This window comes from Bombus vancouverensis, chromosome 16 (genome assembly GCF_051014615.1).
Source record: "Bombus vancouverensis nearcticus chromosome 16, iyBomVanc1_principal, whole genome shotgun sequence".
Lineage (NCBI taxonomy): Eukaryota > Metazoa > Arthropoda > Insecta > Hymenoptera > Apidae > Bombus > Bombus vancouverensis.
Genome location: NC_134926.1, coordinates 7,897,130 through 7,911,990, shown reverse-complemented (window position 1 = coordinate 7,911,990; position 14,861 = coordinate 7,897,130). Strand labels below are relative to the sequence as shown.

The 14,861-nt window shown below is 33.1% G+C and overlaps 1 long non-coding RNA gene across 1 annotated transcript; it reads left to right on the top strand.

Annotated features, from left to right (window-relative positions):
- The first annotated feature begins 11,477 nt into the window (after window positions 1-11,477).
- On the top strand, window positions 11,478-14,689 carry LOC117161175 (uncharacterized). Its single transcript, XR_013060312.1, has 4 exons — window positions 11,478-11,910; window positions 12,072-12,179; window positions 12,253-12,464; window positions 13,379-14,689. It is a non-coding gene; the product is annotated as an uncharacterized LOC117161175 (long non-coding RNA).
- Window positions 14,690-14,861: the final 172 nt, after the last annotated feature.

The following is a 14,861-nucleotide window of genomic DNA, read 5'->3' as shown; positions in this document are numbered from 1 at the left end:
TGTATTAAGTAAATTCTTTTTAAGATTTTAGAATAAAATTAAATCAGATGTCTATTGTTTAAAATACGTAATTTGTGTGATGTTGAATTAAAAATATGATGCAACAAGTATCTATAAGTATCTATCTTCTTATAGAAACTGGAATCTTCTTTCATTTTCTAAGAAAATTATTTTCATCGCAACCGTGTTATTATTTTCCCGGAATACAAGAACCACGCAGAAGAAAATAGGCACGAAATTGATTTGCGGTTTATAGGAGAGAATCTTTATGGGGATTATTGAGGAGCTTTGAAGTCTATCGTTCATGACGATATTTCTACTTTGTGGAATGACATGAAAGAACGAATTTAAAATCCATGTTGAAATATGAATCATAGATATAAAGTAGGAATAGCATTCATTCATGGTTTAATCGTGGAAAACGACAGAAATATTTAAAAATAAGCTTGACTGCTTAAAATAATTTAATATTTAAGAATGGTACTATTTGTTTCGCTTGAGAAATCAAAGAATTTGGATGTACAAAGAGCTTTCTGAATAAAAGAACAGATCCACAAGGTTGGACGATTGTGTATTAACTTTTTAAAAATTGTAAGCTTCCTGTTATTGTATGTTAGCTTTAGAAAAGTACCAGCTTTTGGTTACTGAGCATCAGCTTTCAAAACTTTAATCTCTTTGTTATTATGTATTAACTTAAAAAAAAATGTAGCTTTTAAAATCAAAAGCTACTTAAAAGAACTGGACATCAAAAATTTTAAAATGTTTTATCCCATTGTAATACCATATCATACTTCGTATATCATTGCAAAGCCTTTTATTCGTAATTTCCTTTTACATTAAATAAAAAGCAAATTGTATATAAAAAAGTATACGAATAATTTAAGAACTAAGCACGAAATATTGAAATGACTCTCTCTCTCTCTCTCTTTATTAAATCTAGTATAAAATTATAATTACTAGATATTCATTCACTTATACAATCTTTATTCTTTAATCGTTTGTATTTTCCATTACTACATTAATTCTATTATAACAATGTGAAAATTATCCATTCTATTGTGTTCACCAATAAAAGATGAAAAACGGGAGAAGCTTGCTATAGAAATAAATTGTCAAACACATTTATACTTTTTACCCTTCTAATCTAACCTAAATCTAATATTCTTTTCTTTCCTATCCGATGCAAACCTAATTTTCTACTTCTTCTGATTTAACCCAAAACTAATCTTTCCTTTTCAATATAATTCAAACCTTCTTTTCTTTGTAACTTAATCCAAAACTAACCTTTTCTTCTCAATATAATACAAACCTAACCTCTTTTTCTTTTTCGAGTGTTTTTAGGTGAGAAACATGAAATACGAATGAATTAGAAAGAAATATTCGTCGACTAACTCATTGTCCTTCAGCAACCATTAACGTACTGTATTTCTAATATAAAATGATTACTTATTGTTTCTTCGACCAATCGCGGGGAGACGTAATCGCAAGGAGAGACGTCAACGGGGGTCGTAAATCCCCGTTACGATTATAACAATCGACACCACGAATTGATCGATCCCCCGATTTCCGTTGAGATAATAGGGGTGATTGAGGTTGTATAACACTGTGATTCACAGAGTTATAAATTATATATGTCCAACACTTAGATTACACTGACGTAGAGAAATAAATAATTAACAACTTGTCGCACGAAGCTAAGATAGATATATGCGTTAGAGCAGGGCTCTTATAATTGGATTCAATGTATTAGTGGACGTAGCACTATGAGATATTTAGGAGAGGAAACGTATGCTCGACAATACCGAGACCGACTCTCGCGTTATGCTTAGACTGCCCCGCTGGGCATTAGCGTATACTTAGTAGTTGACTTTTCCAACGATGTAGAAGAAGTGAAGTTGAGTGACAATGCTGTGTCGGAGGAAAGCTAAGGATGGGTGTGTCTAGCGCGCGGGACCATCGGATTTGTTGGTGCCGATGTTAGTTAAGAGAGTGAGGGAAACAGGTTTCGCTGTTAATTGGTTAACCGAAGGGTCTTAACCGCCCTCGAGAGAAAGTGGTTAGTGGGAGGAAAGTTGCAGCGCACGTGAGAAAACTAACTTTCCCTTGTCCCGCCGTGGTAGACAATAGTCTTTAGAAATTCTTCGGACACAGATGTTTGTTTGTTTTGAAGGACCTTAGCAGGCAAGTGACTCGGGTTTATGACGGGTGCTTAAGGATATTGAGGGTACGCCGTACGGAAAAGCGGACATCTGGTGTCCGTCTGGCCCGCGGTGTGTGACCTGGGCCAGGCAGAGAGGCCCGGCGTAACACTTATTAAAAAATTGTTTACAAATTGTTAAAAATGAAAACTCGCAATCTTATGAAATCTATATAGATTGGAAATTAATTCCCAAACAACATTTCTGTATATGAGCTTCTCATTATCTCATTATCTTGATGTATAGAATCACACCTCATAAACGTCGCCCACTTGGTGTTAGTGCTTCGTATAGTTCAGTGTGTTTTGCTATGTTCGACTGAAACCTTTTTGCCATAGGTCACAGGTAATACAATAGATAGAGAAACGATCGTCATCGAGGGATTTAATTCTACACTTAACTCAACCTAAACATTTGCTTCCGTTATAATTGCGTATTTCAAATTGATCACTCGATTGGATAAACAAGATTCGTTTAATTATGCATCATCTCTCGATGGTAACGATCATGATACGTGAGAACGCAATCGTAAATCGTCAGACCTAAAGCGTTTCGTTCTCGTTGATTTGCCTCGTGGCAAATTTTAATCTACGGAGTGACCCATGAGAATTTCATTTCTAGATTTATCTTACATCTAGAAATAGGTTGCCGTTATTAAAATGGAAATTATTTGGTTACCAAGAATTCTTTTACATAAATTTATTCTACTCTGTGAATAATTTGTTCACATGAGAAGACAAATAAAGAGGGAAAAAGCAAAGAGCGTATAGAAAACTATTCTTTCGTTTAGTGAAGTTTTTTTTGGTGAAAAAGAAAGCTAAAGATTGATTTAGAAAAATTGGATACTTGAGTTGAAAAATAGAATTTTCTTATAGATTACATTTTTTACGAATTTGTATGAAATTCAAGGAATAGCAGAAATATAGTTTCAATTTGCTTCAAATTGAAACAAAAGATTAATTTACCCAAACAAAATTCCAGTCTAAGAGAAAACAACGAGAAAATATACAGAATCTATCTTCTAGGGCTAAAATTACATTTTGATAACTTGCCAAGGACCAATAAAACGAAAAGATTGAAAATAGGAAGCACGAAACAGAACTGGAAAGTTAATCGATGTGCCAAACACATTAATTCCAAACCATTTCCAACTACTAACGAATCCGTAACTGCCTCCTACGCGTGTTGCATCGAATTCTCTGGCGTCGAGAACGAAACCGATCGTCAGCTATCGAGTACCTCTTATTCTGCAAACAAAAATAGCACCAATAAAATCCAACGATTTCCATTAGTACCGGCAAGACTAAGAGCAACATCGTTCCAAAAACAGAAACTACAATATCATAGAAAAATTGCAGGGAGTTGGGTTGGCAACTAAGTGATTACGGATTTTGTCATTAGGTGGTATTGACAAAATCCGCAATCATTTAGTTGCCAACGCAATATTTGCATGAAGAAAAACAGCACCGCCACAGAGAAAAATCAACTATTCTTAAAACGAAGAACAAAGAAGTTTAAAAAATAACAGTATAATTTCGAAAGTGGTATATTTGACATAACCTAAAAACTCACAAATGAAACAAACCTCTATTTAGATTACGTTGCTTTCCTTATATCCACAAAAATATAAACATGCATAGAATTTTGTAGTTTACTCGTTATAGTATGTTCATTAAAAAGTTTCTATAAATGATTGAGATGTTCCCATGAACACACTGCACCACGTAACAAGCCAGGTGAAAGGGGAGACCAAGCGTACGATTCCGCGCTTCTTCTAAAATTTGCCCGCTAATTACCGCAGTATCGCGCGCCCATTGTTCACGAAAGCCTCGGTTACGAGCCCATCCGACTATCGAGCCTTGACCTGGATGAACGCTTAACGATTGGAACCAGCCTGATTCAAGACCCCCTGGGATTTTGGCGAAATTTTCCTCTGGACAATGATTTGAGAATTTAATGAGGAAAGGAGATTGAATTTTGTTTGGCAGGACGCGGCAGTTTGAATTGAATTAAACTGGAATAATCAACTTCGAGATTAATAAATAATTGGCTTTTGCTTTGTATTGGTTAGTATTTACGTTTTGTGGTTGTGCTTTGTTAGAAGGTTTCATTGGCCTCGGAATTTTGACAGATTTACATAGATTTACACAGATTTCAATTGGTTTGTTAAAAAGTTTTATTACCTTTGGAATGTTTGAGTAATATTAATATTGGTGAATATTAGTATTCACCATTAAATTAGATTTGTACTTAATTTTGAATTAAGATTTTAAAGAATTTTCATAATCTTGGAATTTAACAACTATTTCAGTAACTTTCTCAGTAATCTGATTAAATTGGTATAGGTACTCTGGCATGTTATGAAAATGTTCAATTATATAAGAAATATTAATTCTATATTATATAATATAGAGGGTGTCCCACGCAATTAGATCAAACTACATCTCTGAAATGTCAGAGATGAAAGAGGACGATGAAAAAGAATATGAGGATAGAATAAAATGACAAAGAATGGTATACCATCGGAAGTTAACATTGTGCTTTTTTATGAATATAGAAGGTGTAACTACTGCTTCATTTTTTAGAAGCAACCTTATACTGTCGAATGTGGATATTGCGTAATTGACCTTTTTAAGTATAATTGTCACATTTTCTCCCATCTCCATCAATTTTTTTTTTTTTTTTTTTTTGTGAGAAAGTAATTTAAGAAGCAATTTAAACGAGAAAGAATATATCATGTGTAACGCGTAAAAAAATGTCGGTCTACCTGTTGATGCGCAAAGTGCTCGCAAATTTTCACATCTTTTTTCAAATTCGATAGTCTGAAACTACCGTGTGACCTACTGTGTACGCGTTTGAATCGTGGGAGATGGATTCGGTTCGAGCTATCTGTTATTCTGTGGGCGTCATGAGGCGGCAGATTACGCCGTAATCATACAGAGAGTGGTAAATGGTAAAATAGGCATTTGTAGTATTGGCATTGGCTAGTAGCGCCATCACCTGTCCTGCTGCTTGCAGCTTATAGCTCTGCACGACCACGGTCTTACGCGGATTTCTACGATTAAGACGTTTGTCAGCCGAATTTTATACTTTAGGTAGGTGGCGTTTTGTTCCGCAATCTTTCTCAAGGTTCCTTTGAATGTTCTATCCTTCCAGAACCTCTCAGATTCCTTGGGCCCTTCACGTTCTTTAAAAATCGAAACGAATTTTCCCAATAATAACGATAAAGCTATTAGCCATAAAAGTTGCATTGGGTCCAATAACAGTATATCCATGTCAATAGCTCGACGATGTAGTTAACATGGTCCAGTGACCACTATGATGCCAGAGGCACCCAGAATCGAGGAAGCCAGGAGGAAATTTATGGAACACTGGTTGCATATCGAAAGGATGAAATTATAGCGACGACCTAGTGACTGTTGCGTAGGCAGATAGTGGCGTATTGCATGCTAAACGAGAAGCCACAGTCCTGCAGACGTCTATAATCACAGCTCTTCTCATTCTAGGTTCGCTAACCCTCAAGGTCGAAGAACATTGCAACGTTCTTAACGAGTTACCAACCACTGTTCGCTACAGTTATTTTCGACTATTCCAACAATTGTGGTTCCAGGATCGGATGAGAAATTCTAATTTTATCACGTGTTAGAATAGAAATACTTGGTGAAAATTTTAATTTCAGCGCTTGATGCAATGGAATGGAATGGGTATACTTTTTCCTGTTCATTCTTTATGAAAATGTAATTCTAGCACGTGGGTAGAACATTCCGGAGAATCATAATTTCGTGAAATAATAATAAAAATAGGAAAAAAGACAGTGACTTTTTAATACAAATAGAGAACCTGATTTTTCGCTGTTGATGAAACATCCTTGTGATAGAATGTTAATCAAGAAATTCTAATTTTCAAGTACACATGATTTCAGCTGTATTTTGTGGATAATAACAAATAAGATAAGAACGAGAAGGTTGCAATTTTTTGTAATGTAAAATATTCAACGAACGAAAATAATATAAAATAATAAAGGAATAACAATATCTAACATTAAAATTAAAATAAAGTTACAACTTGATATAATGAGGAAACCTAATCTTTTCCTATTGATGAAATTGTCTTAATTCGTAATATTCCCCAAACTATTCTAATTTTGAGATATTTTTCATTTCGACTTCATTAGAAATAAAATACATTTTAACCAATGACTGTCGATATGAGAAAAAGTAACGTGTCTCTGCTTATCTCTGCCGAGATCCTAAGCTCATAACACTATTCAATCTAAAGGAAAACTCGCATCATTTTCTCTCCTCGATGTTCGAAACCCAATGGGAACAGAAAAAGATCCAATCCAATAAACATCCAAGAGATGAATAAAGAGCAGAGTCGCTCTGACCGGAGACTTTTACTTCCAATCTTTTAGGCGCATCACGTGCTCTCGTTTCATCTGCAATTCAAGATGTTCCTGACTGACCAAGGAAACAGATTATCCACTCGCCATGGGAAGACCGATAGACAATTTTAAGGTATTCGTAGCACGACAAATATCGTTCGAAAGTAAGACACGCTAACTGAAACACAGAAATATATATGATATAAAATTAAAACAAATAAAAATCGTATGTTTGTGTTAGTATTAGACATAAGATGAGATACGTGTGTTTGGGGTAGAAGCGTGCACGGATGTTCCAAACAAAAGCTCTATATCCAAACAAAGCACGAGAATGAGAGAAATACGTAAGCAAAGTTTCCTGTGCGATGGAGCCAAAAAATAAATAAACACATATATATAGAATGCGTTTCACAATTGAACAGGGTTTTATCTCAAAGTCGGTGAGAGATAGAAAAAAATACCGTAGGGGGAAAAGTTGAATGGTATGATAGCATCTATATTCATAGGTACTCGCTTAGTTTATTTTTCTTTCTTAGTATGTAACGATGCACCGGGAAATTGCATTCTTTTTTTAAATGCGACTGTATAATTTTTATTCGTTTATTTAATTTCATTTATTATGCATTTTTTAATTCTCTACGAGAAAGTATTAAAATATTTGAATCGAAAAATGCTTGGCTTAAAGGATATTCCAATTTGTGAGATGTTCCAACTGCATAAGGAAAATAAGCGAAGATTGGTCAGACAACATCCAGCGACTTGTTCTAATGAATCTCCTAGCATAATTGTGTTATTCGTAGCGGTATAATGATGCAGATGAAATTTAATTGATTTCCAGTGAGAAATATATTCGACAATTAATTTTTATCTTGAAAGATATTAACATTGAATTGAAGCAATTAACGTAGCATTTGTAAATAAAATAAAGCGAACAAGAAATATTACAGGAGAAATATATTACTAGTTAATAGCAATAGTAACTAGTAGTAGTTGGTTATTGTAGTAATAGTATATACTACTCATAGTAATAGTATATACTAGTACTTATCTACTATACTATATTACTATTCTGTGTATGCTACTACCTCGTATTAGTATATAGTATAGACTAGTACTTATAGTAGTAGTATATTATAGTACTCTATTTTCAGTACTACACGATATATACTACATTACTATACTATACTATATTACTATCCTGTGTATACTACTACCTAGTATTAGTATATAGTATAGACTAGTACTTATGGTAGTAGCATATTATAGTATTCTATTTTTAGTATTGCACAATATACACTACATTACTATTCTTTGTATGCTACTACCTCGTATTAATATATTGCTATTACTTAGTATATACTACTTATAGTAATAGTATATACCAGTACTTATAGTAGTAGTATATTATAGTACTCTATTTTCAGTACTACACAATATATACTATATTACTATCCTGTGTATGCTACTACCTCGTATTCCAACTTAACTATTTCTCCAGTCATTAAAGATATCATACGTCTTCCAACTGTACAGAACGATGAAAGAATAATTTTACAGTAATTTCTCCGATACGTAATATTTCTCCTTTCACAGAACGTTGCTGATGTTGTATTATACTATTATAGAACAACGCAATAATAAAGCTTAATTAGATTTAGTGGCCAATAGGATAAAATGTTTCTCGCGGGAAGGAAATAATTGGTGATGAGGGAAGGGACATCGAGGGGGTGGAGAAATGTCGAGGGAGTCGCGGATAATTGGAAATCGCGAGCATGTGTATTAACGTGGTGCACACGTGAATAATTACGCGTCGACGAATCGTCGATGAAACTGGAAGCAGCACTTTCAACGATATTGCATCTGCACAGGTCATTCCTTCCACTGGCGTCGATAAATAGAAGAACGTGGATGCCGTGGAATATCGTTTTTCAGTTAATGAGACGGAAGCAGTGGGAGGTGAAGCGATCAGCATCGTCTCTGCAGTTGCTAACAGCCTGGCTACAGTGATTCCTTTCCTCACCATTAAGAAAGATGGAATATTTGAAAAAACATGTAAGAGTAGACGGAATTATTTCTTAAAGGGACAAAATAAAAATCGGCAGATCAAGAACAATTTTTATAATTATAAAGACAAGAATGAAGTCTAATCTAGAGATCAATTATGATGAATTTAATGATTCTTGTAATTGCTAGATATGATAGAATGCTTGAAGAGCCTTATGAAAACTGATATAGATTATGGAAGAAACTTTATCCAAGACTGAAGAATAAAATTTAATCTGGGATCAAGAACATCTTAATTACGTTTGGAGATCACAATTTGGAACGATTTAACGATTCTTATAAACATCAGCAAAAAGGTAGAAATACTTGCAAAGGTAAACATTGTTTACAGAGGAGAAGAGCAAAACATATTTTACAGATCAACAGCTATATCGGATCTGAAGAGCACACTATTAAATAATTTAGAGGTAAAAGAATATGTTAAATAACTTTCAATCCAAGATTCTTCCGAGAAAAAAATTTATAACAAGAAACTATGCAGAGAATTTTACGAATAAAAAGCTTTGAACTTATCTCCTCCTAGTCACTTTTGGAAGAATCAGCGAAAAGCTTGATCAAACACTCATGTACACCATTCTCAACTACAAAGACAAAAATTCTATTGACACTTTTTTGATATTAAAATTATCAAAATTTTCCCATTTCCAAATTCTATTAACGATTATTTCAAATCACTTGAAATCAAACGATTTTATACTTAATAATAAATAATGAAAGTTAAATAATTGAAACTAATTGTACAAGTATTTAAAATACCCTTACACGAATCATATTATATTTTACAAATTACTAATTGTACAAAATTTTAAAGTAAACATTCGCTTGAAGAATAGTTGCAAAAGCACGTTTCGAATGTAATGGAAGAATCAAAGTAAATAACGTAATTACGACTAATTTCAGTAAATGGTATAACTATCAGCAATTATTGGACTGCGAATTTTTATGTATCCATAGAAAATTAGAAAATGCAAAATCACATAGAGTGCGGATTATTGCATATAGTATGAAGATGTATATACAAACTATACATAAAAAATATATAAACATTTCTATAATATTTGATACGTACAAACGTTCTATTTTTCTAATTGTATTCTTAACGGTATTAACTTATCTAAAAATTCACTATCTAACAATTGTAATAAATTATAAACAAATAATATAAAAAATAAAAATACATTTCAAAGTATTTGCAAGCCTCACCCGTGATACAATGCAAGGAATTAAAAGAGTCTTGAAGCGAAGACAAAATGCTCAGGATCACTGAGGAAAAGCAGTTCAAGTCTCGCGGTGGGCTTGTGACCACGATAACCGACGCGAACGTGACAAAGTACGCGCGGTAACTGTTCCGAACTGGCTGGAGACGCGTCTAGTAGCGCAAGGAATCGCACCTCAACCCCTCCACCATTTGTCCACAGAGTCGTTCGCGCCAGCGTGGATCCTTATTCGCGCGAACCAATTATACGCAACCACGAGGCTTGCGGTGACGTGAATCGTCCTGTGGCCAACAATGGACCTCCTGTTGGCTATTTAAGTCATTTCAAGTGAACTCTGCCTGAAATGTTCAAGACGTTTAAATGATATAATTTTTGGAATCAGCGGCAAATCGTTTCCACATTGTATTAGGTTAGAGATTAAACAGAGAGTAAACATTGTATATAGAATATTTGGTAAATATCGTCTATTATAAATTACAGGGATTATTTAGTAAATAATTTCAATTTTTTTACAGAAGAATCTTTTGAAATTCTTTTTTAAGAAATTGTCTACTTACGAATTTAGAAGTAAAGACACTGCAAAACATAATAGCGGTCGTTGAAAATGTTATATTTTATGGATCGTTGTGTACGAGGTGAACTGTAGATTTCAAGGAAAATTAAAGAACCTAATATAATAACAAGAGAGGGGCTGGGTAAAATAAATATGCAATAATAATAATGGTTTCGAAAGCTAACGTGACATTGCATAAATAAAAGAAAAACAAAAGTAAACGATTTCAACCTTGTCGAAGAACCGAGTTCAACTTATCTTGGTTATAATTCCGGTTACGCAAACGCAAGGGCGCAAAAAGACAGGTAGGGTACAACATGTTAATTAAATGGATTGCCGATTACGAAACACGAAGGAGGAACAGATGTAGAAGGCCGTTAATTAATTCAGATAGTAGGACGAACAGTGTTGATCAGAGTGAATTTCCATTAATCCGAAAATACAATATCCTCGATTGGGTTGTTCACGTGTCTGGTGTCGACACTGTCGACCTCACGCGGCCCATAGAACACGTGACACACCATGGCCACGTGATAAAAGGGGGAGGAACTTATTCTTTCTTCCTTCGCAGTGAGAAACGAGCCAGAAGCTCTTTCTTACCGCGTGGTTACGCTTTTAACAGCCTCGAACGTTTACATAACCGTTTATAGTAGGAAAATCCTTCTACCCTTTGCACGGAAGATTAACTATAGCTGTGGTTAACTGGTTAAGGATGAAAGACATTTCTAAACTTAATTTAACTACGGTCGATCACAAAAATACTGGGACACCAGTGCAATCTCACTTGAAAGTCACGTATTTTGAATATATATACAACCAGCAACAAAAATACATTACATCATATATATCATCAATAATAATAATAATAGTCACCAATCCTCTTATCTTTTATAGTGTTTTTATAAAAGAATATATTGCTCTTCTTTGGTTATTAACAGTTTCTCAAGTTATTCCGTTGTAATATTAGATGTGCAAGCTGAATGTTGCGGACATTTGTACAATATCGGCTACAGATGTAAACAAATTTAAGGGGGATTCTTGAAGCTAAAATAAGATGAAAATCAAGAATAAAAAAATTGCGTTTTCGGCTTTGTTTTTTAGTTATTGACAATTAAATGTTAGCCGAAATATCCCTATGCTCGAGCAAACCTTCTTACACGAATAAAAGTAGGTCAGCCTGAGCAACGAGGTGCACAGGGATCCTCAAATAGAACGATACATGGGCAGCAGCTTTTTCCCGTAAACGGTTTTTCAATTCTTCTCTGCTATTGATTGGTGTTTTATGTGTGTATTTAACTGTGTATTCTGTCGGCCATTTTTGTCTATTAGAAAATATTTCAGATTCGAGTTCAATATGGAAAAATTGTTATTCGTATGAGTAGCCCCTCGTCTTTTACGATAAACATGTCTTTAAGATATTATAAAGCTTTTGCTAATTCGAGGATCGCGACAGGGTTAAGCTGGCTTTTTCGATCTTGCTGTTGAGACTTACTAGTAAGAACGTTCAATTACTATTTTTTTATATTCAGATGGTTTCCGGTTCTTTGGTAGATTAATAGAATTTCTTCGAAAATGTAGAAATTTGAGAATTTACATATAGTCTAATTGGACCACCGGTTGTTGCATTGGACATTTTGTGCTTATATTTATTTCAGGCAGAAAATTACTCATTGAGTATTTAGTTTGTTATTTACAAAAATTGAAAAAGATTAATTCATAAACAAGATTAATTTATGTATAAAAATAAAAAATAGTGAAATAAGGTAATTAAATCCAATTTTTTTAAGCATCGTTTAATTGGTTATATTTTATTAACAAAAAATTTAACGGTTCTAGAGATAAATTCAGCTACAATAGAACACAGTATCGACTCTGGGCAAACTATTTTACTATTGAAATAAAAAAGATAGAAAGAACAGAGAATATATCGGGAAAATGATTGCTTTCGCTGATCTCTTTTTCGAAAAACAATCACCGCGCAAGTTACAGCGAAATTTCTCTAAATCGGTGCGACATTTCGCCAACCTCTTGTACAGTGCTGTCCAAAAGTACGCTACCTTCTCCATAAAGCAAGCAACAAATAATTACATATATTATTTTATATGTTATAATTATAATAACGACATATATTATTATTATTATTTACTTTGTATTTCGGACACTTGTACTATTATTTTATTTTTGAAATTATTTGATAATGTTATGTCAAAAAATATTTAGAAGCATTAAGAAAGAAAAATTTCTATTTTGTAGATTTATTAAAAAATACACATATATAGAAGGTGAGACAGTAAGAATGAACGCTTGAAATAACTCATTACCTCTTGACTCAAAAAATGTTTGAAATAAAATTTATTGTATTGGAGCGCTCAATATACTTCTCTTATGATGTGGGTGAAATTAAGCTTGGGTGTAAACAAATTTTTTGAAAATTGATGGGGTAGAAAAGGGGTAAAATATTTTTACACTATAATCGTATCTCTATGTCCACTGAAGGTAGAAGCTTGAAATTTGGCATGACTTTCTCCTTTAAAATAATCAAACACGTGTTTAAGTGTTTTTCGAAATTCAACCCCCAAAGAGTGTTCGAACAAAGGGTAATACACATAAATTGGAATACCGTGTAGGTGGCCAGTTAATAGATTGATATTCGTTTGTAGAGAATGTCCATCTGGATCGACTAATAGTACAAAATATATGGTATAAAAAAATTAATGGTATAAAATATAAAATATACACGGTGCCATTTATAAAATTCGAGGTGATCTGAACATCTCAAAAAACATAATAAGGTATTAAAAAATTAAACTATATTCACCTAATCAGGCATTTCAATACAATAAATTTTATTTCAGTCTTGTGATAAAGTCAATAACAAGTTATTCCTTTCTTACTAGCTCACCCTGTATATTTTTTATTATTATAAAAATTATTCGAACATAATTAAGTTCTATTTGAATAGGTATCAGAAACTTACTTGCAATAATTTACGTGGAGAAAAGTTATTATCAAAAGTATCATATAGTGATTGCATTAAACTGGTGAAGAAAGAAGTTTCCAAGAAGAAGATATATTAAAGCAGGAATAGGATATAGGAGAAATAAGGATGAAGATAGGTAATATGTAGCTGGAGAAGTGAGTACAAGGATGAGGAATAATCAAGTGGAGAAGGTGATAGACTGATGGTGGTTATGAAATGAAGTAGTAAAGGGAATATAATAATAGTAATCGATGAAACTGAGTAATTAAGGAAAGGAATTCCTGGAAAAGGAAGGAAGGAGGAAGTATCTATAGTAGGAAATACTTAAAGAAAATGATGCAAATGATATGTTTACGTGAGAAGGAGCACTATATATATTGTATAAATTTAAAAATCAAATAAATTAGAAATCATAGTACATATCGAAGCAATTTCGAAAATAATAGAAAATGTTATAGAAAATGTGCAGAATGTATCCATACAATAAAGAAAAACAGTATATACCATAGAAAATTCCTAACGATAAAAAGAAGCAACACAAGTATCAATGAAAAAACAAAAACCCAAGCAAGAAAAAGAAAAAGAACCCAAAAAGAAAAGAACCCAGCAAAAAGGAGGTCGTTGATGAAGAAAAAAGCAATATAAAAAATTGTACTAAAAATGAAATTCCAATAATAAAAGAAGGCGATGAAAGAGGTATAACGAGAGGACAATAAAAAATTTCAATGATTAAAAGAAGACGCGCTAAAAAGAATTCTGGTAACAAAAAGATATAGAGAAGGGGGCGTGGTAAAAAGAAAACATTGCGACAATTAATAAAAATTAAAAGACACCAAAAAATAAATAGCAATTTAAAAAAACAGTGACAAACTCAAAATTTCAATAAGTAAAAAACACCAAAGAAAGAATTTCCACAAAAAGATATCAGTGAGTAAGATATCAATGGCTCTTACGAAGCGGTCTCTCCACTGATTTTGTTCTACTCTGTGTACGACTACTGGACGAATAAGATAAAGGAGCAAGGTAAGAGGGGTAAGTGGTTGGAGTAGTGTGAAACGAGTCTCACAGTCAAAAATAAAAGTTTATTAATTCCATGCCGATTTTGAAGATAATTAAAAGTTCAGAACGTCTTCGCGACGCTCTTTTGATCCGGACAGTTACTTAGTTGCAAATAATATACCTGACTTCAGCAAATTTTCCTATTTTGTAAACCAATTTAATTTGCACCCTCCATGAAAAAAGTATAAAATGAAATTGAATATTTTGGAACTATTGTTGGATAAATAAATAGTTCGGACGCAATTTGATTTCTTTTTCCTTTTTTAGTGTTTCAATATGAAGATAAATAACCTAAGAAACAGTATATTGAGTCAAATATCATTACTAAGGTTCTTCATTTGATTTCTGACTAATAATTCTTAAAAAATCGCAGCCATGTGAAGTGCTTTGATAGCACTGAATGTGT